General features: G+C 39.2%; 1 protein-coding gene across 2 annotated transcripts in view; it reads left to right on the top strand.

The window, feature by feature from the left end:
* gulp1a (GULP PTB domain containing engulfment adaptor 1a) overlaps positions 1-23,423 on the top strand; it is a 75,648-nt gene that overhangs the window by 3,698 nt on the left and 48,527 nt on the right. For both annotated transcript variants that reach the window (XM_026294723.1, XM_026294725.2), the window contains exon 2: positions 22,227-22,312. The gene's annotated coding sequence lies outside the window, so the exon portion shown is untranslated. The remainder of the gene's footprint in view (positions 1-22,226; positions 22,313-23,423) is intronic.

Raw genomic sequence — 23,423 nt, 5'->3', positions numbered from 1 at the left:
CAGGTGGAAACATCAAACACTTTTTCATCCACCATGACTATTCCAGATGTTACCTCTGGAACCAAAATTGAGGAGGAAGATTACAGTGACTCTTAATACTATACTTAATACTCACTAGGGCTGGGCGATAAACCGATTTTATCGATTAATTCCCTCCACGCGAGCAGGGAAGAACTCGTTTCCAAGAAACAGTGTCATCCGTAACTTGGAATTGGTTCGGCTTTGCGGCGTCAGACGCAGAACAACACCCTGCTGCAAAGTGTGTTTGAAGTCTGTTGCTAGCAAAGGCAGCAGTATGGCCAGTTTACTGCAGCACCTCAAATAGAGGCATGCTGCTGAGTGGGAGCGATGTTGCACCCTACGAAATGAATAAGACAGCACAAGCATACCTGCTGGGGTAAAAAATGATTTAAATTGTAAATCGAATTTTTTTTTTTTTTTTTAGGCCATCTCGCCCAGCCCTATGGCTCACTTTTTTTTTTATACTCATCATGTTTCTGTCAAAACAAAATCCTTCTTATGTACTAAAACCACACCAGAGACTTGCTTTAGTCAAGATAATTGATATTTTTGTCTTGCAAGGCACTCACAAATGTCAAAGCCTTTGGTCTCATCATCTTTGCTATTGAATTAATCCTTTCCGCAGTTATTATACATCTCAATTAATCAAGACAGCTGAGGGAGCCTTGTGTCTGTGCACGTTACTGCCTAATCCAAAGCTGTGTTCTGTTTCTGGTGTGTTATTTTTTTTTTTTTCTGGAAAGAGACAGTTATTGTTTCATTAAACAGAGGCTCCTTTCCATGGCTAATGCATCTTCTTTGTTGGTTGTATGATGTGTCATTCTGGAAATATTTTAAGAACCACAAAGAGAAAAAAATAAATTTATATCTCTAAATACCCAGGCACTTTTAAAGGTGTATTTTACATGCAGTGCTTTGTTTGAGCTGAAAATAACATTTTTGTGCTACTTCCTGCAGCAGAAGTTATTTTAAAGGTCCCACACAGATTATCACACTTCATTTGAAAAGTAGTGTAATAATCTATGGTGGTGGTAAAACTGCATGAGACATGACTGAAGTTGTTTCAATTACATTTCTAATGTGTGCTGCATAAACACCTGATTATTGACTTTACATTATGTGTGATATCTTTTGATGCAAAGGTCATCAGGAATGTAACAAAAAAGACAATCTATATTAGACCTAAAACTGGTATGATGTTAACAGGGATTAGGGATGCAACAACATGCTGCAGTTATCCTACTGGTAAAATCTGACACCAGTATTGTTAGCTTTCCCCAACTTTAACGCATAGAGATTGGATATTTATCTGTAGAGCACCATTTCCTTATGCCAGTGTGTGGACTCATAGGCACACACAAACAGAGCCAATTCAGAGAGACATATAATGCTTGGAAACTTAAGGATGGGCTATGATTTTCATATATTCTAATAGTCATGAAGTTGAAAAACATCAAACATTTCCTGCGATTTTGGTTTTGTTTTTATAAACAAAGTGCTATGGTTTTCCCTTACCTTTACTGGTGCCTGGAATTACACGCTAATGGCGTCATATGAATTTCAAATCTTCGAATAATATTCAAATAGTCAATGAATATCAAAAAGGATTTTAGCTTGAAATGCCCATCCCTAATGGAAAGTAGTTATATGTAAAATCAATAGTCTCATAATTCACAAGCGCGTACTGTACTGTGAGTGGTGTACCGAATGGTGCAATATTATATTGAGAATTGTTGCATATCTAGTGTGTATGCTGTGATCTTGCATTTATTTTTTTGATACTGACTCTGGTAAATGGATTTAGCGTATGCCAATACTCAGTACCAATTTGATACCAGAATTATGTTTTTGCCAAATTGAAAAATCTCCTGACCCTTCTGTGTGGAATTCATTAGAACCACTTTTATGTAAGGTAAATCTGGCACTAAAAACAAAGTAGGCAACCTAATTTATCTATAATCTCATAAAGAAACTTGTTCATGTAATAGACAATACCTGATACACAGAATGTTTTTATAGCAATTCAATTTCAGCATATAGAATCAGTGCATCCCTGTTTGTAAGATGTAAAGAAACAGTGTCTTCTGTAGTAGTAAATAAAGGTAAAGAATGGTTTAAAACCACAGTTGGGACTGCCTGGATACAGACTATAGCTAACTGAAAAGGAGATGTTTACCGATTGATGTAATGGAATCATGCCTCATAACAAAGTGGGACTACATAAACATATATACCGTAAAGTCAAAACCAAAGATAAAAGAGCTTCCATCATGGAGATTTCCTTGTCTCAACAAACAGTACAGTAGTTGGCCCCACTCTCTTAAAAAGCCAAATGAGTCAAGGATAAATAAATCTGATAAATAAGAGAATGCAACGAGCTGCTGGACCTAATGAAAACTTTCAGTGTGATAAATGAAACAGCTTATTGGCCTTGCTCTTTGAGTGCCACATTACAGACAAGAATGAAAATGGCTTTTTGTGAAAATATTTCCCACAGTCATGTCTATGCCAGATCAGCATTTAGTGCCTTAGTCTAAACAGTCTGACCAGTTGCCATGCAGTCTCCTCCCAAGGTGCTATTATTATCTGATGAAATTTGAAAATGCAGAGGTTAGGAATATCAATTTCTTCACAGTAACTGTTTATGCAATATATAGCTTCAGAGTCATTGATAGTGCTGGTAGCTGCAAGTATGATCAGAGTTGAAATACACAGGGTGTCACCCCGAATTGACAAGGTTAGTACTGACATCAAGGGAAGCAGCAGAAATATGATGAAGAAAAACAATAGCTCAGTCAGTCTGCCATTTATCACGTGTGCAAGACTACAGTATGCTTGGTAAACAATATCTTCTGTCTGTAATGCAGTGTGACTCATTTGTTTCGGCTGCTTTTAACAAAGCCATTAATTAGACAGTGAGCTTTTGAAATCCAGCTGTCAGAGTGGATGTCTAATCACAGGCTCAAGCACAGTTATGTTAATTTAAGTTTCAAAGGTAATCCATGAATCATTATTATATACAAATCACAATGAATGTTGTAACCTTACAGTACTAATATTTTTAAATTATGTATGGGTATATATAAAGATACAATTATTTTATTTATGACTGGCTTCCACTTAAACCATGTGTGCCAAACTTAAGGGACCGATACCAAAATGTTTATCTTATGCATTCATGGTGTAAAAGAACATAACAAATGTCATGTTGTGTTAGTGGTGTCAGTCTAAAAAATAAATCTGTCAGGCCTGTGTACAGCATACATTACAGTACAAGCTTGAAGGTTCGTCATTGACCTAGAGAATAGTAACTTAACATGTCTGCTTACTATAGATTTTCTGGCGCTTTCAGCCACTGATACCAATTTTAACAATGCCATTGACAAATGGGTAAATTCACTTCACTAAAGAACCACAAGATGTGGCTCAAAGCTCTCAGAAATGTGCAGTAAGTGGACCTTTTCTTCAGATCTGAAATGTACCACACCTTTATAGTCGACCAAAATTTCATTCCTTTTCATGTAGGATTATTGCATCTAATCTTTTACTGGTGAACAAATCATTTCTTAAATCTGTCAAAAATAAAGACAAATGCTATGAGTGATTTTTGTCAGAAACTATAATGATTAAATGTAGTATTTATGGATGTAAATGAAGTAACTGGATAAATAATGACCAATTAAATTACTTAGTGAAATCATACTGAGTTCACATTATTTTAATGTGTGTTATGTTTTAATTATTACTAATTAATTTTATTTATTTCTTGATTAATTATTAACTTTCTAAAAGCTCTTAAAACAATGCCAAATATCCACTGCAGGTTCCTAAATCTCAGGGTGATGTTTTTCAATTTTCTGCTTTTGTTCAAACAGTCCAAAACTTAGAGAATTACCTTGAGATAAAACTGAACAGAGAAAAGAAGCACATTTGAGGAAAAAAAACTTGTTTTACACTCTACTTGAAAAATGTCCTACTTGAATGTTTCTGTTGTAATTTATTCACTCATCTTTTCAGTCCTAAACACTTCAGCACTAAATATAATATGTTTTAATTAGATGTTTTCAATTGTCGTTTGGATATTTCCAAGTTACATGAAATTAATTTGCAGCCATAACCACAGCCTTTTTAATTTTAACTGCTAGGAGTGAATACAAAAGGTGCTTTTCGATTCATAACCATCTGTTGCCCAATGACATGTAGAGAAATGTATTTCTCTACATGTCAACCTCAGGGATAGGTCAGATTGCTCTTGTGAGTAAATCAGAGACAATGGAAGCAAATGACGGAAGACAATGAGCAGACGAGCTGATGGGAAGAAAGCTCCCATCAGGCTCATTATGTTATTGCTTCAGACTGTGACTTTAGACCTTCTCTGATTTGAGGCAAATCGCAGCAGCTGATTTGATCTAATGTGGTCTATCTTTGGCGCTGCATGCTGTGTGCTGTTTCTGTCTCTCTATGTTAGACTTTCTTGCCTTCAATGTCTGAATATAATGCATGGCATGTGTAAAGCTTAAAAGCCCTGAAAGAATGACATTTGACATAGTTTAAGAGTTTTTTACTGTCTTTTTACTATTTATTTTTAAAATAGGATGTTCAAGTGTTGTGTCCCCATTATGATGTGCATGTGAAGGATAAATGGATGCATGGATAAATTTATGCATTTTGATTGATTTTGTTAAAGTCTCTGCTGTGTAATATTTTTCTACCTTTGTAAGAGACAAGCCAATGGTATGAGAAACATGGCAAATTTGATAGTGATGGCAACTATAAGTAGACACATTAGACATGAACTGAATGCTAAATCAGTTAACAGTTTTGATGTTTTGCATCATTCTGTACAACTTTGTCCTTATCACATATTCAGAGAAGATGACATTTAATTTGTTGTGAAAATTGTAGCTGTTAACATCCCACTTACCTGCCTGTTGGTGGTCAAAAATATTTCATGTCCACCTCCATTGGGTGATGCATGCTGTTTGCTTTGGAGTAAATTACAGCCCTGTGCATGATCAAGACCCTGTGGTAGCTTGTTGGACTTATGGCTTACCTATACTGTGTATATATAAAAAAAAAAAAAAAAAATTTCCCGTCTCACCCCTATGGGTGGTGTGTGTGTGTGTCTTCCTCAATCTCGGGTCCTCTACCAGAGGCCTGGGAGTTTGAGGGTTCTTCGCAGTATCTTAGCTGTTCCTAGCACTGTGCTCTTCTGGACTGAGAGCTCTGATGTTGTTCCTGGGATCTGTTGGAGCCACTCTCCCAGTGTGGGGGTCACAGCCCCGAGGGTGCCGATTACCACGGGGACCACTGTTGCCTTCACTTTCCACATCCTTTCTAGCTCTTCTTTCAGCCCTTGGTATTTCTCCAGCTTCTCATGTTCCTTCTTTCTGATGTTGCTGTCACTTGGGATCGCTACATCAACCACTACGGCTTTCTTCTGCTGTTTGTCCACCACTATTATGTCCGGTTGGTTAGCCATCACCTGTTTGTCGGTTTGTATCTGGAAGTCCCACAGGATCTTAGCTCGGTCATTCTCCCTCACCTTTGGAGGTGTGTCCCATTTTGACCTTGGGACCTCCAGCCCATACTCGGCACAGATGTTCCTGTACACTATGCCGGCCACTTGGTTATGGTGTTCCATGTACGCTCTGCCTGCTAGCATCTTACAACCTGCTGTTATGTGCTGGATTGTCTCAGGGGCATCTTTGCACAGCCTGCACCTGGGGTCCTGCCTGGTGTGGTAGACCCCGGCCTCTATCGATCTTGTGCTCAGGGCCTGTTCTTGTGCTGCTACGATCAGTGCCTCTGTGCTGTCTTTCAGTCCAGCTTTTTCCAGCCACCGGTAGGACTTTTCGATATCAGCCACTTCTTGTATCTGTCGGTGGTACATGCCGTGCAGGGGTTTGTCCTGCTATGATGGTTCTTGCTCTTCTTCCTCTGCATCGGGCTTCTGTTGCCTGAGATATTTACTAAGTATTCCATCGCTTGGGGCCATCTTCCTGATGTACTCATGGATCTTGGTTGTTTCATCTTCGATGGTGGCTCTGACGCTCACCAGTCCCCGGCCTCCTTCCTTCCTCTTAGCGTACAGTCTCAGGATGCTGGATTTGGGGTGAAGTCCTCCATGCATTGTGAAGAGCTTCCTTGTCTTGACATCAGTGGCTTCTATGTCCTCTTTTGGCCAGCTTATTATGCCATCTGATGACCGGCAGGGCGTAGGTGTTGATGGCTTGGACCTTATTCTTCCCATTTAGCTGACTTCTTAGGACTTGCCTTACTCTCTGTAGGTATTTGGCTGTGGCTGCTTTCCTTGCGGCTTCTTCCTGGTTCCCATTTGCCTGTGGGATTCCAAGGTACTTGTAGCTGCCCTCAACATCCGCAATGCTGCCTTCTGGGAGTTCAACTCCTTCAGTCCTGACAACCTTCCCTCTCTTTGTTATCATTCGACCACAAGTGTGGACATTCCAATGTCGTTGCTGTATATCCTGGTGGTGTGGATCAGTGAGTTGATGTCTCGCTCAGTCCTGGCATACAGCTTGATGTCATCCATGTACAGGAGGTGGCTGATGGTTGCCCCATTTCGCAGTCGGTATCCGAAGCCAGTCTTAGTGATGATCTGGCTGAGGGGGTTCAGGCCTATGCAGAACAGCAGCGGGGACAGAGCATCTCCTTGGTAGATGCCGCACTTGATGGAGACTTGTGCTATCGGCTACTAGGGTTGTTTTCCACAGTCCCATTGAGTTCCTTATGAAGGTTCTTAGGGTCCTATTGATGTTGTACAGTTCCAGGCATTCCAGGATCCATGTGTGTGGCATTGAGTCGTAGGCTTTCTTGTAGTCAATCCAGGCGGTGCACAGGTTGGTCTGCCTGGTCTTACAGTCTCGAGCGACCGCTTTATCCACCAGTAGTTGGTGTTTTGCTCCCCTGGTGTCCTTACCCATTCCTTTCTGGGCCCCGCTCATGTATTGAGCCATGTGCCTACTCATCTTAGCCGCTATGATGCCCGTGGTGTGGTAATCACCTTTAACAGAAGAGTTGCTGTGCTTTAAAGTTGTCTTCCACTGCGGTGATTTTCTTCTCTAGCAAGTTGTGTTTACAGAAATACAACAGAGAGACAACAGCCATTGTGTGTTTCTTTCCTCATTAATGGTGTTAAACATTTATACTGTTAATTATTAATAGTGTATTTTTAAATGTGTGTGATCAAATTGTTCCAAATTGGCCAAAGATTTGTAATGCAAGGGTAATTTAAAAATATTACTACTGTAAGCTTACAACATTCATTGTGATTTATATGATTCATAGATTACCTTTGAAACTCAAATTAACATAACTGTACACAAGTCTGTGATTAGATTCAATTCAATGTATTTGTATAGCGCCAAATCACAATACAAAATATCATCAAGGCACTTTACAAAAACAAAAAACCCAACAAATCCCTTATGAGCAAGCACTTGGGGACAGTGGAGAGGAAAAACTCCCTTAAACGGAAGAAAAAAACCTCAATGCTCAGTGCACCAATGGTCCTTGGGCAGTCTAGGCCTATAGCAGCATAACTAAGGGATGGTTCAGGGTTACCTGAAGCCAGCCCTAACTATACGCTTTGTCAAAAAGGAAGGTTTTAAGTCTAGCCTTAAAAATACAGAGAGTGTCTGCCTCCTGAACCCAGACTGGGAGCTGGTTCCACAGGAGAGGAGCTTGATAGCTAAAGGCTCTGCCTCCCATTCTGGTTTTGGAAACTCTGGGAACCACAAGTAGACCTGTACACTGAGAGCGAAGCGCTCTGTTGGGATAATATGGTACTATGAGGTCTTTAAGGTACGAAGGAGCTTGATCTTGAAGGGATTTGTATGTGACGATGGATTTTAAATTCTGTTCTGTATTTTACAGGGAGCCAATGAAGAGAAGCTAATATACGAGAAATATGATCTCTCCTGCTAGTTCCTGTCATGGACTAGTTTTTCTGAGTCATTTTAAGACAGGATGTTCCTAATTTTGTCAATGTTGCGCACATGAAAGAAGGCAGTTCTAGAATTTTGTTTTATGTGTGGTCAAAAATAACTCCAAGGTTTTTCACAGTAGTGCTGGAGGCCAGGGCTATGCCATCTAAAGTAGCTATAATTTTAGAAAAGCTATTTCTGAGGTTTTTAGGCCCAGATACAATAACTTCTGTTTTCTCTGAATTAAAAAGTAGAAAGTTACTGGTCATCCAGGCCTTTATGTCAGTTAGACACGCTTAAAGTCTGGTTAACTGGTATGTGTTAACAGGTTTCATAGATAGATACAGCTGAGTGCCATCTGCACAGCAGTGGTAATTAATAGAGTGCTTCCTAATGACAGTGCCTAAAGGAAGCATGTGCAGGGTGAACAGAATCGGTCCTAGCACAGAACCTTGTGGAACTCCATAACTAACTTTTGTGCGTGTGGAAGGTTCATCATGGACATGAACAAACTGGAATCTGTCCAATAAATAGGATTGGAACCATTTTAATGCTGTTCCTCTGATACCAGTCACATGCTCCAGTTTCTGTAATAAGATGTGGTCAATAGTGTTGAATGCCGCACTGAGGTCTAGGAGGACAAGTATAGAAACAAGTCCATTATCTGAGGCTAAGAGAAGATTGTCAGTGACTTTTAACAGTGTTGTTTCTGTACTACTATGTGCTCTAAATCCTTATTGAAAATCTTCAAATAGTTCATTCCTATGTAAGTGGTCTAATAGCTGCTTAGCAACAGCTTTTTCTAGGATTTTAGAAATAAATGGCAGGTTGGATATTGGTCTATAATTAGCCAAGACTCCTGGATCAAGACTAGGCTTTTTGAGTAAGGGTTTGATTAATGCAGTATTAAAGGTCTGTGGTACGTAGCCTGATACTAGAGATAAATTTACCAAGTCTAATAAAGGCGAGTTAATTATTGGCAGGGTGTCTTTAAGCAGTCTAGTCAGGATGGGGTCTAAGAGACATGTTGATGATTTAGATGAAGCAACTACTGATGTAAATTCAGAGAGATCTATGGGAGAGAAGCAGTCTAAACATAACTGAGGTCCTACAGATGATCAAGAACTACTGTAGTAGAAGATTCATTTATTGCAGGTATAGGAAGCATCTGATGAATTTTATCTCTAATAGTTGTGATTTTATTTGAAAAGAAACTCATAAATCCATCACTGCTGAGAGCTAAGGGAACACTGGGCTCAACAGAGCTGTGACTTTTTGTCAGCCTGGCTACAGTGCTGAAAAGAAACCTGGGATTGTTCTTATTTTCCTCTATTAGTGATGAATAGTATGCAGTTCTGGCTTTATGGAGAGCTTTTTTAGATGTTAATAGAGTGTTTTTCCAGGCTAGAAGAAATTCCTCTAAATTTCTGGAACGCCACTTCCTTTCCAGCCTTCGTGATGCCTGCTTTAAGGTACAAATATGTAAATTATACCATGGGGCTAATCTCCTCTGATTCGCTAACTTCTTTTTCAGAGGGGGCACAGTATCAAGTGTTTCACGCAGTGTGGCTACAGCACTGTCAACAATATGATCAATTTGATAGGGAGTGGGATTGAGGCAGCTGCCCTCCCCTGTGTTGGCACATGGCATAGATGGAAATAAAGATGGAATCATTTTCTTAAAGTTATTAACAGCGTTGTCAGATAAACATCTGCTGTAGTGGAATTTTCTTCCAAACGCTGCATGATCCATCATGTTAAATTCAAAAGTTATTAAAGAATGATCTGACAAAACAGGATTTTGGGGAAAAACTATTAAATGGCCATAGGTCAGAACAAGATCAAGGGTATGATCGAACAGTGGGTGGGCTTGCTAAGATTTTGAGTGAAACCAATTGAATCTAATATTGAATTAAATGCAGTGCTGAGACTATTATTTTCAACAGCTACATGAATGTTAAAATCTCCCACTATAATGCTTTGTGTTCATATGTTTGGTGATTCAGCCCAGCCTTGTTGACTTACACGTTATCTTTTTTTTTTTTTTTATTTTCAAATGCTAGGATTAAAATTCTCATTCAAAAAATATTGATTGGACTATATTAAAATACAATAAAAATCTAGGTATACCTCTGGACGGCTTTTAGATTGATGTGTGTACAGGTCTGTAAGGTCAGCTTTAATCTCTGAGGGTATCAAACAACTGCTGACCCCTGGTCAATGCATGTAATGAAGAAATGTCTACATTTTATGCTCTCTCTTTTATCAGTGGAACAGCCCAAGTGAACTAGTTAGAAGTGGCCAGTGTCAAGATATGCATTTGTAGTAACAGTACCCTGTGATATTTCTGTTTTATGGAGGAGCACTTGGGGATATGGTTGGGTAAACCCAAACATTGAAACTTGACACAGCAGACCCCTTCATATACAGCCCTGCCTCTCGTTTTTTAGTCATGTTACTGAAAAGCAGGATTTGTATATCTGCATTTCATAACACAGTGACAGATTCTGTTTAGCATTTACAGAGCTGACAAAAAGCATGTAAAGCTGATGGCTCTTAGCACATCAGACAATGAGATGGACTAATACTGCTGCCAAATTGTTCCAATTTTGCCAAAGCTTTAGAACACGTCTTTTTGATCCAACACCTCTAAAAAATTGCTGGCATATGTTTGTCCAAGACGTCCCCAGTTAATTCAAGAACTCATCTTTTTGTGAGTGAAAACAGACCGCTTTTATGGCTTTTTTTATTTCTTGCTGAGTACCATTAATTTCAAAGGGCAGGCCTTAGTCCTTTATAGCTGGTGTGTACTTTTTATCCGCTTGAGACAACATGACTGCATTATCCTCCTTCTGGTAATGAATTGGCAGGAGTTATATGTGTTTTATGGGTATTGTTTTTTCACTTTAGTTGGGAGACTAATTTCTGCATTACTTCTCTGCAAAGACTGCATATCTCATCCTTGCAGGCCTGAATGGCTATTTATGCATTGTAGATGTTTTGCCAAAACTGCAGTCTGGGGTAAATACCGGCCCTTTTCAAGTGCATTATTTATTTTCTTCTACACTATCAGCCTGAGAGCTTCCACCATAAAGATAATTCACATTAGAGCTAATTAGATTTATTTGGGCTCATTACAATGCCACCTCCCTGTGCAAACACACAGGAGTTCAGTGTTGTTTTGTTGCTGATGTTTGTGATTCAATTTGATTATGACACAAACCTTCATCAACACTTTGACATATAGGTAATTGTCTTATTTAAATTGCTTTCCATTATTATTGTAGTTCAAATGAACTGTGATAACTCCACAAAAAATATACAGAATTATTTGTTCAATCAACGTATTCTTTCAAGTTCAATGAAACCAAAAAAAAAAAAAAAATACTCCTCTATGCTACAGTATTTCTTGAGTTATTTTTTCCCTGTTCAGTTATTTCAGTTCTACAGATTCTGTAAAAACAGAAGGGTAAAAATCATTTACCACCATCTCTCTGGAATTTTTGAATAAACATACCCACACCTCTGGTCAGATACATTTTTTGTCCCAAGCATAAAAACAACAACAACAAAAAAGAAAAATAAACAAAAAAAAAGCAAGTGTCATCATATCAACACAGAATCCCCAAACCTTCAGCAGAAATTTATTCAGTCCATTTAGTGAGGTCCTTTGATCATTGATCATATGTGAAACATTTATGGGACAGGTGAGATGAGAACCACAGGTTATCAATTTCAACTGAGATTTTTTTTTAAAATCCAAACTGTGTAGGTTTTGCCTTTTTTTTTTTTTCATTGTATACGTCTTTGGTAAATGTGAAATGTTAGTAGCAGAATTGGTGATATACACAAACAGTATTATGGATTGCATCTTTAAACCATCAATCACAAATGTTTCGGACACTTGGTGGCAGGAATAACAAGCTGTAAACACAAAGTTAATAAGGTAAGATATGGTGAAAACTTGCTTAAAAACCATTGCTTATTTGAGCATCAAGCCAACAAAGAACAATATATACTGATAAGGAGTAATGTTTGTGCTCACCTGATGTTCTCCATTCCTCTTTCACATCTGCAAAGGTTAGAATTGCAGAATTCAATGATAGCTCACTGTGGGTTTGTTGTCCTACGTCATTTAATATAAATGACAGAAAAACAGAATACAGAACGCTGGACAGGTTAACCTTTATGGCGCTGTACCAGTTCCTCCTTGGTTCTCATATTTTTAGTAAACAATATATTTTGAGTTGGTTTAAGTAGAGATTGGTAGTTGATTTGCTTTAGCTTTGGTTGGTCACTGCTTGGAAAAACCTGTTTAGCAGTATAGCCAAAAAATGAGGCCAGTGAGGAAACATAGTGTGTAATTGCAGCAATAACTGCAGCCCATGTTAACCTTTTGTACAGGAGCTGAGATGCAGACCTGGAGGGTGGCTTCTCACAGACTGTCTGCTGGGTTAGATACTAAAGAGTCTCTGCAGCCCGCTGCAGCAGCTGCTAACATCGTTCTCCAGGATAGATTATAAAAGGAAATTGTTGCTGAATGAAATGCTGTCCTTCCTTCAGCCTTATGAGTCAAGATGTAATTACTTCTCCCTTCTTACAGTGGTACTCCTGCTGCCATTTTACCCAGTAGTCAAACTGAAGCTACTGACCATCAGACTACAACTTTACAAACTGACTGCAAATAGCTCACTTCACTCTCACTTTTGGTTCACTTTTTTTTTTTCTTTTCTTACCATACTAATTTTCATCACACTTTTGCTGTACTAATGCAGTTCTATACACCAAGAATGCCTTTGAAAAAGACTGCACTGTAATCCCTAAATTTGAATTATTATCTTATCTCTCCCCTCTGATTGATGGTCGACTGTTCACCTTGCCTTTCAGGGTAGCCACTCAGAACAGGTGTAAACACATTTGTCTTCTGAGGAGGTCAAACAACACTCTGTATGAAATTGTTTATCTTGAGCATTTGAGCTGTGAATCAGACTGTAGTATGCAGTTTAGTATTGTTGATTGATTTTTGAATTGAAGTTATCACATACTGGGAAGCTTCATGTTGCATTCACAGCTAAATCCACACTGTGGACTGGACACAGCAGGAAGCTGCTGTAAATAGGCACTGCACGTTATGGAGAAAGAAACAGAGTTGAAAATGGACAGAGAACTTTTGTTCATATCAAAAAGGACTATATCAAAGGGAATTATAATATAATAATAGTACATCTGAAGATTTTCATCTTGACAGCACAGATGACAGCATGTGCCAGGAATATTTTGACCAAAACAAACATGCTGTCAAGTTTTTTTGTATTGGCATTGAATTTATGATCACCTATTGTTTGAGTATGGTATATTTCAGGAAATACAAGAAGGCAGTAACAAAACAGCATTAACAAATGGAGGGTATACAGCTTTGTCTTTTCATAATGCTTTGTCATTTACCAGAAACGTTTACCATTCTTTGATCACAGAAACCCAAAACACTACTTTCAAACGTCCCCTGTCATGAGGACAATTGGAAGTCAGACATTTCGGGCAGTTAGCCAGGTTAACCTAGCCAAAGGGGTGCTATCAACGGCAAATAAAATGTGAAAGGAGTGGAGTTGTTACTCTGTCAGTTTAAAATGCATTGTAGACTGAACTAAGACGTGGGAATGCCCTCCAGACTGATGTTTGTCTTCACTGACAGTTTCTCATTATAGATTCATATTAATATTCTGTAGTGCACAGTTCACAGGTTTTCCCAGTACATATTCTCCAGCTCTCCCACACACAAACAATGGCTATTCAGACTTTTGTTCTCCTCACAAAGCACACTTTTTCCCCATCCTTATCTTACCCTTTAAAAAGCTGATGTTCTAAATTTGTCATTCGTTTCAGCAGACCGAGCTCATCTTTGTCCCTCCCAGGCTTATTTCTTCTGCTTTGCTTTGCTGTTTCACCCCGATTGTGTCCACTTCATCTGTAACCGTCTTCTTGCTGTCTGAGAGGAACAGACAGTGATGGATGCTAATCACTTTTCCTGCATGGCCATCCACCTAGGCAACAAGATCGGCCCAGGCTTCCCCCTTCTATCTTATGAATAAGTGAGCTGCTCTCCTCACTTCTTACATTATTGTCACTGTTAGTAATGCATTTGTGATTGCAATATTTGACCCTACACATATACAGGTAGTAATTGCATTTGACATAAAGGCATTTGCTCCAAACCCATAGTACAACAAAACAAAAAACAAAATCAACATTTTGTTCTCTGTATCTTTCAGTGAATTATAGTAAACTTTAATTGGTCTCTCTACATTGCAAGTCATATAATGCAAGAAATAACACTTTTCATAGTAAAGGACAGTCAGAATTATATCTATTATATATATCTAATATAACTATTTATTTACTTGCTGTTGCACAAAGGTGGGGCCATGGCTATAGAGAATTCCCTTAGTTAGCTCAAAACTACATCCTCAGTCTTGACAGGCCTCAGTTTTGAATTGCACAGATGGCTTTGCTGCTCATGATAATCACGTCATCTTTTTTTTTTCCATAAAAATTCATGTATTCAGAGTTTTGGTGATCATTTTTGATATTTTCATATATTTCTGGTAGTATTTTCCCAGACTGAAACATGTTTTATAGCTTTGTAGTTTTGTGTAGGTATGGAATTCAGTAGCATTGTGTTGACTCAGAATGAACCTGGGTATTTTATCAAAATTGAAATGGATCCAAAATTGAACTAGTTATTGGAAGTCATCCCCATGTTTTTGATTTTATACATGTGGGCAGAATCATAAATGGATGCATACTTGTTTCACACTCCTAGTCAGTGTATTTTGTTCTATGGGTGTTTCTCTGCAGTCCTGATTTGGGATTTTTAAATCCATTTTCTGACTTCTTTTGTCAGAGAACATTTTCAAGCAATCAAATATTGATGATAATCCTTCACATGCCAGTATTTGAAGGCGAACATCAGCTCTCTTACAGTTACGACTGATTGCTGTGGTCTTCCAGAAACTTGGTGGAAGTATTTTAGTGAAACATGGTATGTCTAAAAGTCCAAGGCATCTTAATTTATATTCATAGTCTTGAGGGATAAAAGGCATTTCTCCAGAGTGGTGGTGATTTCCCAGCATTTTGTGTTTGGGGCCATTTACTGTGTGAACACAAATATAAAAATGGGGGGCTGCAACTCAGGTGTGACCTGTTTGGTCTAGAAATGTGGAAGATGTCACAATTACAGTATTCAGTCTTTCTTCAGGAGTACTGAGATGGCAAATCTGGAACTCATTCAGTTTGATAATGACCAGGTTTACTTACTAGTGAAATCTATTGACCTGAAACAGATTCTAAAGTAGAGCTTTGCATCATTTCAGTAGCTATTATTTTTGTGGAAAAGCACAAGGCTGATTTATCTTAGCCTGCAAATGACAAGTGATGAAGATGAATTGTAGCAGCAATGTCAATGACCACTGCACTGTTATTGAATGCAGCTATGAGCAGGAGCTCATCACAGTGATCTAGACCAGTGTTAAGACTTCAATAGGTCATAGACTTTACAAAGATGTTGGTTTAAGATCTTTCTTTCTTTTTCTTTTTTTCCCTCGGAAACACATTTGGTTATCTGTATCGCCTACCATGGACCCAACATGAGTTTGACAATAACAAGCCATGGTGTCTTTAAGAATTGTTATTCATTAATTGCAGATCTCCTTACAAGAGAAGGTACTTCTCTTCTTATTTCAACCCAGTTGGCCCAGTGTTTGTTGACCCCGCTACACTACACTGGGCCCACTAAATGTAATGTTTAATGATGTGCAGGAGATATGCTTCCAAGTGGGAAATTAGTTTCTCATTAAATAGAAAAATCATTTTTGCTTTGTTTAGATGTTCTTACTCTGCCCCACATGGAGTTTTCAGCTCTGTTTAAAAACAGAGAATTCCTGACCCCTTGAGTTGAACCGCTAAATTAAGATGAACTGGGAGAAGTCTGAAGATGTGTTTCACTTGCCTAGTTCCCCCTAAGTCTGTTTCTTGTCACAGCTAGTCTGCACAATGACAGAGAAGGATAGCCCCTTGACAGATGGATTTGGACACTGGCCCATAAAAACTGGAATGAAGACTGTCTTTTGAAATGTACTCCAATGAAGTTGTTCATGAAATATAGTAATAATATGCCTCACCTATGTAATTTAAACTCATGTCAGTATGTTCACTAAATTCCATCACAAAAACTGTGATTTAAAGCCCACCCCTTTGATGCACTTGAACATGAAGCATTTTGTGACATGTAATCCAGAGTGCAAACTGTTGACCATAGTGTGCTTCTATCTTTTCCGTGCAGTTGTTCAAAGTGAAGCAGAGTTAGTACTGTTTTATTTAGCAGTTTGGTGTCATTAACCATTATAGTACTTTTGGATGTTGGAGAAATTGCAGCTGGGGTTTCAGATGAGGAAGGGCTGGTGCAGAATCAAACAAAAAGTTGTGAAATAATTGCTCAAGAAATTTGTTCCATCAGATGAATCACAACTTTGTCATAAAGTATGATGAGTGCATGGCCAAGAACAAATTAGAAGCAGAAAATTGCACATTTCATACAAAGCACTCAGTTGTGCAAGTGGTAATGCTAATGACACTCCATAGCATTAAACATCATCCAGAAGTCCTAAAAGTTTTATTAAAATAGATTTTAGTAATTTAGTCTGTGATAGATTTGTACTTACAAGAAATGTCCAACAAAACCTGTTTTACTTATTTTAATACATACATGCCAATCGAATATAAGAAGTAAATGTTACTCAGATTTATAATTAGTGATCTTCTTGTTATTGTTCAGTATGAGAACATAGTAAGAGGTCTGCTGCAAGGATCAAGAAGCTCGTGCAGAGGGAAATTTTAAAAATAAAATTGTCTTGTGTAGCAATTGAATTTCAGGTCATGTTGCCCTACCTCACCTCTGTGTAGTGTCACTATTATAAACTTATCTATTGAGGCAGTGGTTACCAAAAATATAAGAATACTGTAATATATCTTCTTTTGCCCTACTTCCCAGTTTCCATACAGCTCACCTTTGTATTTTATACTCTTGAGTTGCTTAGCTAAGTTTTTCATTGTCCTTTGTAGAGTGGCTTTGCACTGTCCTGCACTTAGGTAAGAAGTTGACAATAAAGATAATGAAAACGGATGATTCCCCATCACAGGGGCATAGATCTAATATCTAACACCTTCCTGTCAAATTTAGTATCAAAGCTGAAGTCAGTTGTCAGCATTGCACATCTGCTGTGATGCTTACAAAGGTCAACAGATGGAAAAGGTTGCTCTCCCCAGAATAGATTTAGACACATTTTAGAGTAAAAGGCAAAGCTGAACTTACATGCAAAAAGGGCCAATAAATGTACAATTTTGTGATTCAGAGGTGGGCAACGAGATGAAGCTATTTTGCAAATGCATCATAACATTACCCAGTGAAAATGATCAATTATCAAGGCACTGTGTTCTAAGAAAGTTGTAAACACCACCCTGGGGAGTTTTCTTATGTTGCATAGTTGGATGGATTTGTATTGCGGTGACAGATGATTGTAATGCTGCACTATAAAAATGGGACACGATAAATAGTCTAATGGGGTTTGGTCAGATGGGAGGAGAGCTTGGTGGACCAGACATTCCAGGCCGTTGGCTCTTAACTACCAAAGGTATTAGGTTAAAGGTTAGAGAGTCAGTGTTGTGGTTAAGTGACCATGCAGGAGATGAGAGCTCGGTTATCCTGCTGCTCGACGTTTTGGAACACTGGTGGAGGTCTGATGAGGTGCAGAACGTGTGCTTAACTGCTGTGAAGTCACTTAGACAAAAATCATGTTTCCTGTGCATGGTTAGCCTGCCTCAGCTGAACCACAGATGTGGAGGGCTTCTATATTTATGAGCGGTCCATCATAGAGGGGTACCACTAATGTTTCAATAATAGAAATCCTCTTGTTCAATTTGCTTGTCAGCCAATGTTGTTGACTAGGGGATGAGCTGATTAATTCTGTTTTGCTCACATGGAGTTACCTAGCTTGACTGAAATTGACATGGAATATCTGTTGGTGTTTTAACTGGGTCAGGTTGAATATTCAGGCTGCTCTCTTTCTCCTAAAGCACGCTGAAAGAGATTGCAACAGGATTCTGCTGCATCAAAATCCTCAGTAGTGTGTGAATATGTGATTAGCTCTCTAACCCGTTAAGATGCAATATGTGACATGATGATGTTTGAACCTCTTCCATATTCCTTCATTCTTCCATGGCCTCATTCAGACCTTATTTTATTTATTACACGTCCAACTCAGTTTTCTCCTCCCTGTGTATTTATACACTGACTGGCCATACACTGACTCTCTGCTCTTCTGACAGGAAATAGAAGAACAGTACGTTAGACATCTAGCACGAACTAATGTGCTCTATTATAGCTGTGCTTTAATAACAAGTCCTCCCTTCATTAACTGTTTCAGAAAGGTGATTCAACTGCATGATCATTTTGGAGGCTGTAGTTTGTGATGTTAAGCTGTACTTGATTTTAAACTGCTAATAATTAGGGTATTTCTCATGCGTGTGTCTCCACATATGGGATATGGGTTCCTGTCACCCATAAATGCATGCTTACATCCAAGAACATGGGTGTGCATGGATGAATGTTTTCATTGTGTATTGGTAGGGTTTACAGTTCAGTTTATATATAGTCTATTATATGTTATGTTATATGAGATGAGATGAGATAAATTTTATTCCTCCTCAAAAGGAAATTCAAGTAATGTGCACTGTTCAATTTAGCTGCTGTGAACACACGCCTGGTAATTGCAGCATAGGTGCCTGTCAGGCCAATAGCCAGCTAGAAAAAATAGTGGCTAGGTGGCAGAGAGGAGAAAGTTCTCAAACCTAAACCTGTCAGTTGAAAGCATTAATTACTTGGAATTGATGAATGAGCCTCGATAGCTTGTTAACGTCACTACAAAAGTAAAAAGGTTGAACAAACACAAAAAACATAAATGAATTTCATTGCATCTTAAATAATTTCATTTAGATTGAGATTTTAAAAAAATAAAATAAATTCATAACATTCGAAAAATGAAGATAAACCAAATGCAGTCTTTCTCTCACAAAATTCCTCAAATGTCTATTAACCCTCATGTACTGTTTGGGATATTTTCATCCACTAAGGGTCATTTTTCACTCTTAATTTTGCCATAACCTTCACTGTATTTCACCAAATGGAATGATTTTTGGTGACAAACCTTAATTTGACATACATTTTGGAAATATGATTTGAAATTTTCCATAGGTCAATAACAATTTCCCTCCTTCTTAACAAGTAACCCACTGCCGACGTCAGGAAGTCAAGTTTCTCATTGACAGTATATTTTAATTATAATTGTTGGGTGATTGACTTCTAATGATGGGGAATAGAATGAATTAATTTCAGCTGAATGGAGATATGATCTTCTGCCACTTTCTTTGTCCAACATGCACTTTTGACAAGGACAAGTAAGACAAGTAAGAAAGCATAAACTGAAGCTTTTCATTGTTGTTTCTATGGATGCCCACTGGATAGAAACCAAGCTATCTTCCATAACAAGTCTCACTACTTAGCTGTGTTATGAAATGATGTCACATTGTGCATAACATCCTAGTCACATATTTGCCATTTGTTGGCCTAACAAGCAAACAGGCAAAATCCATCCATCCATCATCTATATATCTATACTTATTCCTATTTAGGGTCACAGGGATCTGCTGGACCATATCCCAGTGAGAGTGATTAACCAGTGTGTTTGTTTGTTTTCTTTAAACATTTAATAAAGCTCCTAAATTTCCTTAGTTTATATGAAAAAAAAACTTCTAGTGTTGAACAGCTTAAGGTGTGTAAATAAAAATGTTTCCGTGTGGTGTTCTGTTTCCTGGGCGGATTTTTAATTTGGTTTCTCTGTTTCAGGTTATGTTTTCAGGTAGCTTTACGTTTCACTACCTTGATATGTTTCACCTGTGTTTGTTGTGTATATATATCTCCTGGTTCTCTTTGTGTGTGGTGAAGTGTTCCAAACACTGTGTGTTGTATTCTCAGTGCAGAGGGGGTTCTCTGCTGTACCTGAGCCTGGTTTGCCCTTCATTTGTGTTCTGCATTTGGATCCTGCGCCTCTCCTTCATCAAGAACATCATAACAGAGTCCTCCAATCACAGATGGGCCTAGCGAACACAGACGGGAGGACTCCCTAGGAGGAGTACATCTCGGGGTTCCTTCATGCCGTCAAAGACCTCCTCCAAGCCACCGACAACTACGAGGAGGCACTCGAGTTGAGTTCCCGGCTGGAGGAGGTTGTCCAGCATCTCCCTGGCTACGTCTCCAAGGGGAGGGCAGATCCCTTAGTCTCCCTCTTTTCCACCTTCCGCATGCTGTTGGAGACATACAGGACCAAGCGGCTGCCCTTCTATGAGGCTAGGCAAATGTGCTTATTCCCGCCCCGCCCCTGCTGTAGGATCCCCGGTCTTTGACGCCGGCTTCCCAGTGTTCGATGCCGAATCCTCAGGCTTCTTTCCCGGCAAGCCCGCCAGTGCTCCCAGTTAGCCTACCTGAATTCCCGGCTAGCCTGCCAGTGTCCCCGGCTAGCCTGTTGCCAGTGTCCCCGGCTAGCCTGTTGCCAGAGTCCTCAGCTACCCTGTTGCCAGAGTTCCCAGGTAACCTGCTGCCAGAGTCCCCGGCTAACCCGCCAGAGTCCCCGGCTAGCCTGTTGCCAGAGTCCCCAGCTAACCCACCAGAGTCCCTGGCTAGTCCACCAGAGTTCCCAGTACCGCTGCCTCTGCACCAGCGATTGCCACATAGGAGGTAATCTGAGTCTCCAGCAACCCAGCTTCTCAAACCTCAGTGTGCTGATGAAGGTGTCCCCGCTGAGGTTCCTCTCTGGCTTCCTGGACCTCAGTGTGCCAATGAGGGCGTCCCCGCTGAGGTTCCTCTTCTGCTCCTTGGACCTCAGTGTGCCGATGAAGGCGTCCCCGCTGAAGCTTTGCCTCTGCTCCCCAGGTCCCAGTGTGCTGATGGCAGGGATCTCTACTCCCAAGTCAGGTTCCTCTGAAAGACTGGGTAATAGGACTGATTCTGCCCATGGTCCTGAGCTTGACCCAGGTGGGTCATCCTGCCGACACCATTGCACCTCCGGACGCCGAGCCTCGTCATGGTTGGTCGGCCAGTGCTGGCGATGCCACTGCTTCTCCTGATCCACAGCTTCGTCCCAGTGGGTCGGCTGGTCTTGCCGATGCCACCACCTCTCCTCTTAGTTTGTGTGTCTGTGAAGGATTGCATTGTGAGTTCCTGTCTCCGTTAAGTTTAGTAATGTTTGATCGCATGTGAATATTGCTTCTACGCCGAGTGGTGGAATTAGGGTGTTTGTTTTTATGCGAAGTGGCGGAACTTGGTCTGTTTTGTTCCTATGCTGAGTGATGGAGTGTTCCGAAGACTATGTATTGTATTCTCAGTGCGGAGAGGGTTCTCCGCTGTACCTGAGCCTGGTTTGCCCAAATAAAGACTGTGTCCTGCATTTGGGTCCTGCGCCTCTCCTTCACCAAGAACATCATAACAATTTTGAACTATGCATACCTTATTGTTTAGGATCAACAGAAAAATTCTTATCACTTGGAGGGCATAGGCCAGACAACATAAATAGCTTTTCATTATCCATCTGTCACAACTATATTTGCAACTAAAACACAAGGTCATTTCTGTAATCTACAAATAAATTTTCTTACACACAGTAGTATAGTAAGAGGTATCATTTACACAATTAATTATACAAGTTTTATTAAATTGCTTACTCTAAAATGTATTTTGTTCATCAATTCTACATCCAGTGGAGGTCGGGCTATTTCTTCATGTTGAGAGTTCCTCCGGTGTTGTACATAGATTGCACTTGACTATTCCATTATTTTCAGTTCATCAGAGAAAAGGACAAGAATGTGAGTGTGTCCATCTCACAATAGACTCCATCTCTGCAGTCATGTCAACCATCAAATAGCAACAGGAAATAGAAATACCTGCATAATTTTATCTCTGGTGCAGGGATGTTTTACGATGTTTGGTAAACTCTTGTTAAGAGGAATATTACCAAAATTTGTTAGTAATGCGTTATTACTGCATTACAGCAAAAAGTAATATATTACTGTTTTGGTATTGCCTTTGTAATGCGTACTGTTCATCTCTGATTTGTTTGATTGCTAATTTTCTTTCTTGTCACTTCCCACTTGCAGAACATACAGCACTAATGAGGACCCATCAGCCTTTAAATGAGTGAGGCACAGCAAAGGATCTTGAACATTACTGGTCCACAGTAACAGTAAGGCTTCATATATGTTATTTTTTTAACTTTCCAAAAAGTTATTATTATATACTCCCTACTCATCCTAATGCACAAGTTTATTGCCCTCTACAGTGAATATCACTATAATTATAGGACAAGATGACAGAAAGTGACATATAATAGCTCTGGCACATTAATCAGCTGTCTGTATTCTTGGCAGGGTTTTTTTTTTTTTTTTTTTTGCTGTGTTATATAGGGACAAGAGTGACGTGACATTTTGATGCCATCCTGTTGAGCTTAGAAAATGCATTTATGATTGGCAGTAACATTTGTACTTTTCTTTTCAAAGGAAATGTTTTTATGTTGTTTTTTTTTTATCATGGTAACCCACCACATACACCCATACACATTATATGTGACCAAAAAAAAAAAAACATATATATGATTATATATATTTATGTATATATATATATATATATATATATATATATATTTATGTATATACACGTGCTCATAAGTTTACATACCCTGGCAGAATTTATGATTTCTTGGCCATTTTTCAGAGAATATAAATAATACAAAAACTTTACTTTCACTCATGGTTAGTGATTGGCTAAAGCCATTTATTATCAATCAACTGTGTTTACTCTTTTTAAATAATAATGACAACAGAAACTGTGGTCCTGATCAAAAGTTTACATACCCCAGTTCTTAATACCGTGTATTGCCCCCTTTAACATCAATGACAGCTTGAAGTCTTTTGTGGTAGTTGTGGATGAGGCTCTTTATCTTCTCAGATAGGCAAGGCAAGGCAAATTTATTTGTATAGCACCATTCATACACTATGCAATTCAAAGTGCTTTATGGTAAAGCTGCCCATTCTTCTTGGCAAAAAGCCTCCAGTTCCTGTAAATTCTCGGGCTGTCTTGCATGAACTGCACGTTTGAGATCTCCGCAGAGTGGCTCAATGATATTGAGGTCAGGAGACTGAGATGGCCACTCCAGAACCTTCACTTTATTCTGCGGTAGCCAATGGCAGGTCGACTTGGCCTTGTGTTTCGGATCATTGTCATGTTGGAATGTCCAAGTACGTCCCATTAGCAGCTTCCAGGCTGATGAGTGCAAATTTTCCTCCAGTATTTTTTGA

This window comes from Mastacembelus armatus, chromosome 21, assembly GCF_900324485.2.
Source record: "Mastacembelus armatus chromosome 21, fMasArm1.2, whole genome shotgun sequence".
NCBI classification, from domain to species: Eukaryota; Metazoa; Chordata; class Actinopteri; order Synbranchiformes; family Mastacembelidae; genus Mastacembelus; species Mastacembelus armatus.
The sequence above is the reverse complement of the archived record's forward strand: the minus strand, read 5'-3'. Positions and strand labels throughout refer to the sequence as shown.